Source organism: Rhinolophus hipposideros, assembly GCF_964194185.1.
Source record: "Rhinolophus hipposideros genome assembly, chromosome: 2".
Lineage (NCBI taxonomy): Eukaryota > Metazoa > Chordata > Mammalia > Chiroptera > Rhinolophidae > Rhinolophus > Rhinolophus hipposideros.
The window spans coordinates 42171885-42184580 of NC_138048.1; the positions used below are offsets into that span (position 1 = coordinate 42171885).

Genomic DNA, 12696 nt, shown 5'->3' on the forward strand with positions numbered 1-12696 from the left:
ATTTTTAACAAATTTTGTAATTGTACTAATAACAACAGCTATTTCTTGATTACTATTATTATGCCAAGCCCTGAGGATTATAAAAATGAGTAAGAAATAAACCGTGCTTTTAGAGATGTTACCATCTATGGGTTTCAACTGCTGTAGTTATGACAAAAATAATTATAACCACCATTGACTGCCTCATACCAGCTAGGCACTGAGCTCAATGGGCAACATGCATAAGCGGCCGAAGTTCCCTCTGGATACCCTGACAGAGAGGTAATCTTGCCCTGTCCGTGCAGCATCTCTCAAACAAACAAACAAACAAAAAACAAAAAAGAGAAAACAGGACTTCAGTAGGAATTCAAACAATAGGCAGAGATATTTAAACAACTTCAGGCCTGTCCACAGTCAACACACAAGAATTATAGTCAATAATGAAAGAATCCAGAGAACCAAAACGAAAATGGAAGAAATCGTCAGAATTACCTTTGGCTATTGGACAGGCCCTGGGACACTGACATCCAGGGTCATATACCCCACACCCAGCCTTCCAACAATGACTCAGAGACAAATGTTAAGTGTTTTAAGACTTTCTAGTGAAAGACCTTACACTACATTAAATAGCAAAACTTAGGAAGACATCATAACCTTCTGGATTTCATTACCAAAATGCACATTTTGATCTAAAAAGTAATGAACAACAACAAAAAACCCCCGATTGACTTTCCTTGTAGTATTTCACAACCTTTGAGTACAGCATTAAAATGCTTTCCTTTTATCCCCCACCAACTATAAGCTTCTGTTTTCTTACCCTGGGCGTCTGAATTCTTTCTACACTCGGGTTCTATTCACTGCCTGTTATTCAGACATTGAAATCCCAAATGTTAATTGTTCTTCCAAGTACATTGACAAAACAGCAGCTAAATAAGGGTAGACCAGACTGTGGTAGACTCTGACATGCATTTATGGAACAATGGGGCTCTGAGAGACAGCCTTGTAGCTCACGGGAAGACATAAGATGTGCTATTTTGACTGCTTCATAGCAGAATGGGGAACACACGCACACAAGGGAATTATGCATTTTCCTTAGTTTTGCCCAAAGTCCTCAAGGCAACAGAATCTTGTGATGTCATCATGAACTTTTCATTTCCACTGAAACAAAGGCTAAAAATTTCTAATGACATCACAAAGGAAAAAGGAATTTACTTTGATTCCATAAGAAATCTGTTATATTCTATGAAATTTGCACAAAAACGCAAGAATCTTTCCTGACAGGGTGTATGTCACCATGCTGATACACAGTGGGTGACACCCTCCCTAATGCAATTCAAACCAGCTAGAAAAAAGGATTCACAATTTAGGGTGGATAAAAAGACATACTGAATATTGAGCCCAACAAATTTTCTTTTTTTAAAGAAGGAACTCATTTAAACATATTTCTTCAGGGACATTCAAATTTTTGCTCATGTCTGGTTACTATGTTACCAATATTTGTGTCCTTTATTGAGTTGGTCACAAAAACACAGAGGAAGGTACAGGAAGCTTTCACTTACAGGAATGCAGTGCAGCTCAATCTTTTGTTTTTAAGGTGCAGTGATTTCAGTCTTTAAATGTAACTTCAGGCAGTCTGAAAAGAAACAGGTTAAAATCTCTTTCAGTTATAATTGGTATTTCAGATTTAATTAAAAATTAAACTTTCATAATGTTTCACCATCCAAAGCAATGCATTATCAGTCAAGCGTGGCTTTTTTTTTTTCCTGTTAAGAAAAAAAAAAAAAAAAAAAAAACGGAAGAAAAAAACACCTCTTCCCAGAGTAGTTTTTTAATGAAAAGAAAAGGATCTAAAGAGAAAAAGAAAAGCAACTCTGAAAAACAAAATATGCCTCCATGTTAAGGACTTCATAATGATATGACTAGAAGCTTAGTGCCTCTGAATTTTAGCAATACTCTATCTGATTTTTTAAAAAAAACACAACCTCTTAAACAACAATTTCACAGCCTCAAGATTATATAAAATGTTAATTTCAGAGACTAAAGAAGAAAATCTCTGATCTGGATACACTTGTTAAAGGGAAATCGTGACTTCAAATAAAATTAGGAAAAAAAGTTAGATCCACTACTTTCAAATGACTGCACTGGTGGTGGGCAGATGGTGCAGTAGGGGTGAACGGCTGTGTGTGCCAGTACAACATGCCCACTGCGGTGTATTGTGGGTTTAGCGTGCCCCATACCACATCATACTATATATTCTGTCACATGCGGCCACGGCTGTTTGAAGCAGCACAGGGAGACCATCAGGGTTCAAACCAGACCTCCTTGTTTAAATAAGTATGATCACATATTTAACATATATACTTTTAATCTTCACATTAAGAGTCCAAGCATTAAAATCTCCAAGTATGTCCTAAATATTTGTGCTTTAAACATCATGCAATTTTTTTCAATCCTTTCTTTCTTCATACAACACCATCTATAAAGAAGATAATGGTTTAAAAAAAAACAGACTTGATTAAGTCATCCCTATTTTTATTATAGCTTCAAATAACTGACATGACAGGATTTAGAAATATATAGTTTTTTTTAATGTAAAAATGAAGATAATACAATTCTCTTTCTTTTACTTCATAGCATGCCAATGCATATTTTATATATTTGTAGAACTAAAGTGGTATATTTATGTCCACCTTCACATTAGTGCAAGGTAATATTTTAATCTCCACATGAGAGCATGATCATAAATCACCCCTGAAATTGCATCTATTATTAGAAAATGCATCTAGTTCTCACTTGTAAATTCTGTTTTCTTTTTTCCTTGAAGCACATGGAGGAATATTTTGAGTATTGTGTCTATTTGATGTATACAGATTTTAAATGCAAAGTGTTTCAGATTCACTAAATCTATCCATGAATGGATCCTCCAAAAACACTGACATTGACTAAACTTTTCCCCTGCTTCTCACATGCTTGAATTAGACTAAAACTGCATCAGTGTAAAGACAAATTATGGAGGCGTCACCAGGGACAAGTGAATGAGAGGAGGGGACTGCACATATTTCCTTACAAGGCAACAAAACATTTTGTAAGAGAAACTGACAAAAATAACTCATGCTTGGAAATTATATGGAATAACAATAATCCCCAATAACTGATTTCAGAAATATAGAAACTGCCCACCTTTACAAAAATCTGAATCACCAATTGATATTGTTCTAGTCACCCATTTGAATACGGTTAATGAAACTGATTCACTGTCTAGTTCAGACAAGAAAAGGTGATAGAAACTAGGCTGCATACTTATATATAAACGATTTAACTGACAACTAGCAGTTCAATTTAATCAGTCAGATTTCCTTTTCCTTAATTCACCAGATGTTGAGTGCACTGAACTATCAGTTCAAAATAGTAAAGCCATTCCTATGAACAGACAGTCTAACTTCCATTCTCCTTGTCTCCTCATTGGCATTCCTCCTTCTCCTCTTTGACCTTTCTCTACACTTCTCTGTTTCTTCCTCACTTTCACTTTCTTCCTTATTTATTTTCCCTCTCTTTTTCCCCCCCTTGGTGAGGGTAATGAAGCTCAAAAATAACATCTTGTATCCTGTTGAGGGAATCTTGGTCACAACTATCCTTCCAGATGACAAACTCATTCTTAAATGTCTGTTTTCCAATCCAAAGAAAACAGAGCAATTGAGAAAATAGAGACGCAACATCACTTACCACTACCAATACCACCACTTTTAATTCCCATGCTACATTCATCATCAGGAGGACTGAAGTTTATTTACATTATCCTCTAACCTCAAATAGGACCACAAATAAGACTAATAACAGGATCATTTTGTGGCATTCAGGCAAACGGCTGGGCAAAACAGATGGATCTTACTTTGCGCCAGGACTCAAAAAATACAGTCGCCAACTCACTGTTGGCGACTACATATCTTGGCCCAAAGATGGACCTGGAAGAGAGACCAGTTGTCTTTGAATACTGTTCCTATTCATATCTGCCTCATGAGAAAATCATTAACTCTGTCACTATATAGTGGGGTTAAGTATTGCGTCGAATCTGTTTGGAAGAATGAGCATCAAGGAAGTGAAATATTCTGAAGGCATGTCAGATTAGATGAAGGAGCATAACGTTGGAACTAGCACCTAATTTTTTGCATTACTGCCTACTTTTCAACTTCCTGCTTCTTTTTTAAAGTTCAATTCTGTACACTGAAACTATCTTTAAAATAGTAGATTTCCAGAGTATGTGTCTTCAATAAGAATAACTAACTCCTCACATTTAGGGTTCTACAATCTGTTAAAATGTTTTCAAGTCACCCAGATCAATCTCAGTTATTATTGAAATTGACTACCAGTGTCAGACCTTCTTTAATCAGGACCAAGCTATGTAAAGCTTTATAGATTACACTCAACACCCAGTGATCCACTGTACAGAGCTCAGTAATCAATGCAAATTAGAAAACCCAGAAGAATGCTTCTCCTGACAGAGACAAACTCCTTTAGTAAGAGTTGTATATTCTGCACTAGTCTAAATTCTGATTGGCCCTCCAGAGGAGTGGCAAATACATTACATTACAGTAACCTATCCTGTAAGTCACAAGGCCCAGACAACAAAAAAAAACTGAATGGGGGTGAGGCACTACTGATCTTAACACTCACTAGGAACAAAAGACTGTTCTGACCACACTCTAAGTTTTAAAATCCTCACATAGATAGGAGTTTTAGATATCACCAGGTCACAGAATTTCACAGAAAGAACAACAAAGCACTCCAGTGTAGGAGGTCTATGCTAATTTAGACACTTCTCCTAATGCTCTCCAATCTATTCACTATGGATTGTATCTTGCTCAGATTGTTTTTGAGAGTTCACTCACCTTTCTATGATTTATTCATTCTGACACTGTTCAGATTTGATTTTTAAGAGACAAGCCCTGTCTGTGGTGAGCATAGAGAGCAAATTATAATATTTTAATTATTTACCTTGGTCATTTTTTCTTTTCACTTAAAAATATTTGATTATGAAAAATCTCTAACGCATGCAAGAGTAGCGAGCATAGTTAAATGAACTGCCATGTACTCATTACCCATCATCAATGTTTTTTACATTTATACTCATTCACTTTTTCTTCCACCAGATCATTTTATGACAATCCCAGATATCATATCATCCCATCCATGAATATATTAGTATGTGTTACCAAAAAAATTACTCTTAAAAATCATGACACATATCATTATCCCACATCCAAAATAATAGTAATTCTTTAATGTTATTAAATATCCTGTCTGTGTCAAATAATTAACTTTTAATGTCTTTGTCCTTTTTTTTTTTTACAGCTGGTTATTTGAATTAGGATCTAAACAAGGTTCCCACATTATATTTGAACCGTAATTCTCCTTTAACCTCTAAATACACTGTTCCTTTTTAAAAAAATTTAACTTCTTAAAAAATTAAATTTATTGGGGTGATATTGGTTAATAACATTATATAAGTTTCAAGAGTGTAATTCTATAATACATCATCTATATCTTTCATCCTGTGCTCACCACCCGAAGTCTAATCTCGCTCTATCTCCGTACATTTGACCCCTTTGACTCTTTTCATCCTCCTCTCATCTGCCTTCCCCTCTGGTAACCACCCTTCTGTTGTCTGTTTCTATGAGGTTTTTGTTTGTTTTGTTTGTCTGTAACTTTCTGTTTTACATCTCACAAATCAGTGAAGTCATATGCTTTTTGTCCTTTTCCATCTGACTTATTTTGCACAGCATGATATTCTCATGACCCATGTATGTTGTTGCAAATGGCAGTATGTTTCATCCTTTTTTTATGGCTGAATAGCATTTCATTGTATATATTAGCAATCCCCATCAAAATCCCATTTTTCAAAAAAATAGAATAGAAAATTATCAAATTTATATGGAACCACAAAAGACCCCAAACAGCCAAAGCAATCCTGAGAAAAAAAGAGCAAAGCCAGAAGTGTCATACACCCTGAACTCAAATTATACTACAGAGTGACAATAATGAGAACAGTATGGTTTTGGCAGAAAAACAGACACACAGACCAATGGAACAGAATTGAGAGCCCAGAAATACACCCAAATATATATGGGCAACCAATTTTTGAAAAAGAAGCCAAAAATATATAATGGAGAAAAGGAAGCTTCTTCAGTTAATAGTTTTGGGAAAATTGGGAGAGCCACATGCAAAAGAATAAAACTACACTGCTATTTGTCACCACACATAAAAACTTAACTGAAAGTGGATTAAAGACTTAAATATAAGACCTCAAACAATAAAATAGATAGAAGAAAACATAGGTACTAAATTTATGGACCTGGGTCTCAGAGAGGATTTTATGAACTTGACCACAAAGAAAAGGGAAGTAAAAGCAAAAATAAATGAATGGGACTATATCAAACTAAAAATTATAACTTTTTTTTTATTTTGGAACAATTTCACATTTATGGACAAGTTGCAAAGACAGTACAGAAAATTCCCTTATTCCCCACCCTACTTTGTTACCAGTTTTTCCACCAATATCTTTTTCTCTTCCAAGGATCTAATCTAGGATATAGCAATGCATTTAGTTGACAATTCTCCTAAATTACTCTGATCTGTGACTATGTCTCAGTCTTTAAATTGTTTTTCATGACTTTGATAGTTCCGATACAGGGTGATGGTCAGATATTTGGGGCAATGTTCCTTAACTTGAATTTATCTGATGTTTTTTCATAATTAGATTGGGATTATAGTTTTAGAGAAGAATGCTAAAGAATGAAGTGCTCTTCTTATAACATCACATCAGAGGATACATAATATCAATATGACCTTACACTAGGGATGTTAATCTTAGTCATTTGGTTAAGGTAGTGTCTTTTCTTAATTTCATAATCATAATGCATATTTAATTTTAACAGTTTATTGAGGTATAATTTATATAATATAAAATTCACCCTTGTAAGTGTACAACTTGATGATTTTTTAAGTAAATTTGAGTAATTTACTTAATTTAAGATGAAATGGCAGTATTTCATCTTTTCTTATGGCTGAATAATATACCATTGTATATACGTACAACATCTTCTTTATCCAATCATCTATCAAAGAACACTTTGGTTGTTTCCATGTCTATTGTTTAATTTGTTTCCTAGGGATTAATGATGTTGAGAATCTTTTCATTTTTATATCTTCTTTGGTGAAAAAACTATTCAAACATTTTGCCCAATTTTTAACTGGGTTGTCTTTTTGTTGTTAAATTGAATAATTATATATTATGAAGATAAAAAGCCTTTATCAGATATAATTTGCAAATCATAAATTTTGCTAATATTTTCTCCCAGTCTTTACAATTTTTTACTGGTATCTTCTGAAGTGCAAACGTTTTTAATTTTGTTGAAATCCACATTATCAAATTTCTTCCCTTTTTTTGTATCATGTTTTGCATGTCATATCTAAGAATTTGGTGTAACCCAATGTCAGAAAGATTTTTCTCCTGTTTTCTTATACAAGTCTTATAATTTCAGCTCTTACATTTAAGTCTATAATCCATTTTGAATCAATCTTTGTTAATGGTGTGAGGTAAGGATCTAAAACCTTTTTGTTTGTCTGTTTGTTTTCATATATTGTTAGCACCGTGGATATTCATTATATTTCATACAGTCCTACCACCAACTGTCCTGGCAGTATTTACTGAAAAAACTATTCCTTCCCCTATCAAATTGCCTTGGCACCTTTGTCATAGTCAATTGCCCAAAAATGTAAAAGTTAATTTTCTGAACTTAAAATTACTTTCCATTGATTTATATGCCAGTACTAAACTCTCTTCCTTAGTATAGTTTTTATAGTAAGTTTTAAAATCAGGACGTGTAAGCCATCTAACTTTGTCCTCCTTTTCAAAATTATTTTCACTGTTCTGGGTGCTTTGCACTTTCATATAAATTTTAAGATCAGCTTGTCAATTTCTACAAAAATGCCTTTATTCTTTTTGATGTTATTGTGAATAGAATTGTTTTCTTAATTTTATTGTTTGTTGCTAGTCTACATAAATACAATAAAATTTTTTTGTATAATGCTCTTGTATCCAGTGAACTTGCTGAACTCATTTATTAGTTTGTGTATGTGAATGTATTCCTTAAGATTTTCTACATACTTATTATATTTTATGCAAATAAAAAGTTTTACTTTTTACTTCCCAATCTGGAAGCCTTTGCTTTCTTTCTTTTCTGTCCTTTTCCTCTTTCCTTTCTTTTCCTTTTTCTTATCTTTCTGAAGAGGAACTCCAATACAATGTTAAACAGAAGAGATGAGATCTGAAAACCTTGCCTGTTCTCAGTCTTAGGGTTCAACCAGTCAGTCTTTTATCATTAACTACAATGTTTTCATAGTTGTAGGTTTTTCATGGATGACCTTTATCAGGTGACAGAAGTTCTCTATTCCTAGTTTGTTGAAAGTTTCTGTCACAAATAGATATTGGATTTTCCCAAATGCTTTCTGTGTCTCTATTGAGACAGTCATGTGGTTCTCTCATTTATTTTACTAATATGGTATATTACACTGATTGATTACTGGGTGTTGAACCAACCTTGCATTCCTGGACTAAATACTACTTGGTCAGGGTGCATAATTCTTTTAAAGATTGTTGCATATGGTTTGCGAATATTTTGTTGAGGATTTTGAGGTTAATATTTATAAGGGATACTGTTTTTTTGTTTGTTTGTTTTCCTTCTGATATCTTTGTCTGGCTTTGGACTCAAGGAAATACTATTCTCATAGAATGAATTGAAAAATGTCTCTTTTCTCTCTATTTTCTGGAAAAGTTTGTGAAAAATGGTATTATTTCTTCTTTATATATTGGACAAAATGAAGTGAAGCCATCTGCATCCAGATTTTTCTTTGTGTGGTGACTTAGTAATTCTATATCTTTACTATTATAGATCTATTCAGATTTTCTGTTTCTTCTTGAATCAATTTTGGGAATTTTTCCATTTCTAGAAATGAGACCATTTTATTTAAGTTGTCAAATTTCTTGGAATACATTTGTTCATAGCATTAACTTTTAATTTTTTGTTTTAATTTCTGTGGAGTTGGTAGTAATGTCCCCTCTTTGGTAATCTGTTATCTTCTATCATTTTTCTTTGGATAGTCTAGCTAAAGGTCTGTCACTTTTGTTCATCTTTTCAAAAAATCAACTTTTGGCTTCATTGATTTTACTCTATTATTTTCTATTTCATTGATTTCTGCTCTAATCTGTAATTTTCTTTGTAAGCTGAGTTTTGTTATATATTTATTTATACCATATCCATATAGACCTACATAATTATATTACTAGTGCTACTTATTTCTTTGGGTGGATTTCAGTTATTGTTTGTTGTCATTTCCTTTCAACCTAAAATATGTCCTTCATTGTTTCTTTTAAGGCAGGTCTGCTAGCAACAAATTGCCTCAGTCTTCATTCATCTTGGAATATCTTTATTTTACCTTCATTTATGAACAACAGTTTTGCTGGATATAAATTTCTTGATTGCCATATTTTTTCCTTCAGGACTTTCAATATGTTATCCCTCTGTCTTTTGAGTCTAATTTCTTTTGATCAGAAATCAATTGCTAATCATAGTGCTGTCTCCTGTATTGAATGAGTCATTTTTCTCCCACTGCTTTCAAGAATTTCTCTTTATCTTTGGCTTTCAAAGTTTGACTATACTGTGTCTATGTATGAATCCTCTTGTGTTTGTCATACTTGCAGTTTATTGAGCTTCTCAAATGTGTATATTATTATTACTTATCACATTTGGTGAGGTATGTTTTTCCCATTATTACTTCAAATATCTTTTCCTGCCCTTTCTCCCCTTCCTTCCTCCTCTCCAATTACACAATATGTTAGTATGATTGATGGTGTCTCACAGATCTTTGAAGCTCTGTACATTTTCTTCATTATTTTATTTTTTGTTCTTCAGAAAATTGGATAAATTCTACTGACTAATCAAGTTTACTGATTCTTTCTTCTGACATCTGAAATTTGAATCCTTCTAGAATATTTTTCATTTTAGTTACTGCACTATTGAACTCCAGAATTTGTTTTTTTAAATAATTTCTATAATTATATTAACACTTTATTTGAAGAGTAAACATAGTAATATTTTATTTAATTATTTAACATGGTTTCCTTTAGTTATTTGTACATATATATATATATACATACACACATATATATACATATATATACACATATATACATATATACACATATATACATATATATACACATATATACATATATATACACATATATATACATACACACATATACACACACACACACTATGTATAATAGCTGCTTTGAAGTATCTGTCTGCCAAATTCAACATCTGCTTTCCCCCTTGTAACCCAGAGATGGTTTCTCTTGACTGCTTTTTTAAACTGGGTATGGGTCATAGTCCTGTTTCTGTACATGTGTCATAATTTTTTTCATAAAATTAACATTTTCTACAATGTATCATAGTAATTCTGGCCTTGGATTTTTCTCTCCAAGGCAGTTGTTGCTGTTATTGCTATTTGTTTGTTTAGTGACTTCCCGGTCTAATTCTGTAGGGTCTATCTCCTTATACTGTGCAGCTGATGACGTCTCTGGTCAGGTTTGATAAATCCTGTTTCCACTTCTTAGCTAAGACGGGCCTCTGTATCAGCACAATTTTCAGTTTACATCCAATGACTGGTTGGAAGTTGTACTCAAAGACCTTGGGCCAATAAGCTAACACCCTTTGCAGATGAATATGTTATTGGTTGGGGAATGCATTCAAAGTTCAACCAGTGTACAAATCTTCCTTAGCTCTTACTTTCCACTGGGCTCTCTCGTGTCTCCTATTTGTACAAGGCCTTAGCATCAGCCTGGGATATCTGGATATCTCAGACGCTCTTTGGCCTTTGCTGAAATATGTGTGCACTTCCAAAACAGTAGGGATATGTGTTAGCTTTGATTGGCCCACTGTGGCAGTCTCCTTTTCCAACCTTCCTTGTCAAATTTATTGCTAATATGCGAGGCTATTGCCTGCCCCAACCTGAACTGCAACTTCAGGCTATCTATGATGCTTACACTCCTTGTTTGTTTACCATTGAGATTGCTGTTGTTTCTGAAAACACCTAGGGGCATGTAGTTTTCCATGTTCTACTCCATCAAGTCAGCCCCTTTTAGCAGTGAAATTTTGGGTTTTCACGGCCCTGGTAGAACAATTGTGCCAATGGAGTTTGGGGAGGGAGAAGGGGTAAAGTCAGTCCATCCATCACACCATATCTCACTTATGCTTGTCTCACCATAATTTTTAATGCGGCTCCTTTTACTACTAAAAGGATCCAGCTGGGTGATATAATTTATGATCTCCTTCTATACAGTGAGCATAAATAATTTACAGTATTCCTTTAGCAAAAAACCATTGCCTAATTCTTTTCCTTGTAATGCTAGAATCAGAGGCCCAGGTGCAGGTATGTAGGGGGATGGGGTGGGGTGAGGAGGTCCAACTGCCATTGAGTGAAAGTTACCATGATGGTCACACATGTACAGAGAATTGTAAACTGCCTGTTCTACTATGTCTCTAGTAAGTCTAAAACTAGGAAATTAAGAAAGCCCGTCAAATCTGAGTTAGGTTGGGTCATTAGGATTGGGAGGTGCATGAAGGATGAGGATGAGGGTGCCAGACTTCTCTTTTGGGATATAAAGAATTTTGTTTTACTTTGAAGAGCTGAAAGGAATCACTCAGTGAGAAGAACTAGAATTACAAGGTGTGATCAAAAAACACGGTGAATGTTTAAATATTTAAAAAAATAATACAGTAAAAGACACATTGCCATTAATCCCCCTCACTTCGAAAACACTTTATTCTTGCCACTTTTCTGAAGCCCTTCTGGAAGTCCTCTTTTGTGAGTGTCTTCAGTTGCACTGTCCTGGCTGCCTCAAAGTCCTGAATCAATTCAAAATGTTTACCTTTCATGGTCATTTTGACTTTGGGGAAGAGCCAGAAGTCCCATGGTGCCAGATTTGTTGAATGAGGTGTATGAGGACACACCATAATGTTTTTATTTGACAGAAATTGCTGTACCAGAAGCGATGTGACATGGAGCACTGTCATGATGACAGATGAAACCATTTGTCCATTTCTCAGGCTGTTTTCTACGCACATAATTTCTTAAACATTCTAATAAGCCCTTATAACATTCAGAGCTCACTGTAGTGTTCCTGGGTAAAAACTCAGCTCATACAATTCCATCAAGGTCAAAAAACACAATTAACATCATCTTGATGTTATGAGCAGCAGTATTCACCCGAGGTTTCATCCTCTATCATGACAATGCTCTGTCACACATCACTTCCGGTGTATGTAAATTTCTGTCAAATAAAAACTTTACGGTGTGTCCTCATACACATTATTCACCGAATCTGGCACCATGAGACTTCTGGCTCTTCCCCAAAGTCAAAATGACCATGACAGGTAAATGTTTTGAATCAATTCAGGACATCGAAGTAGCCACGACTACATAACTAAAGACACTCATGAAAAAGGACTTTCAGAACTGCTTCAGAAAGTGGCAAGGATGACGGGATGTGTATTCGAAGCGAGGGGGAGTATTTTGAGGGGGTTAATAGCAATGTGTCTTTTACTGTAATTTTTTTATTTAAACATTCACCATATATATGTGTATATATTATTATTA

General features: G+C 34.3%; 1 protein-coding gene across 25 annotated transcripts in view; it reads right to left on the bottom strand.

Annotated features, from left to right (window-relative positions):
* The window catches only part of ZBTB20 (zinc finger and BTB domain containing 20), a 755798-nt gene that overhangs the window by 453801 nt on the left and 289301 nt on the right, over positions 1-12696 (bottom strand). For all 25 annotated transcript variants that reach the window (XM_081027936.1, XM_081027923.1, XM_081027918.1 and 22 more), the window contains one exon: positions 1539-1612. The gene's annotated coding sequence lies outside the window, so the exon portion shown is untranslated. The remainder of the gene's footprint in view (positions 1-1538; positions 1613-12696) is intronic.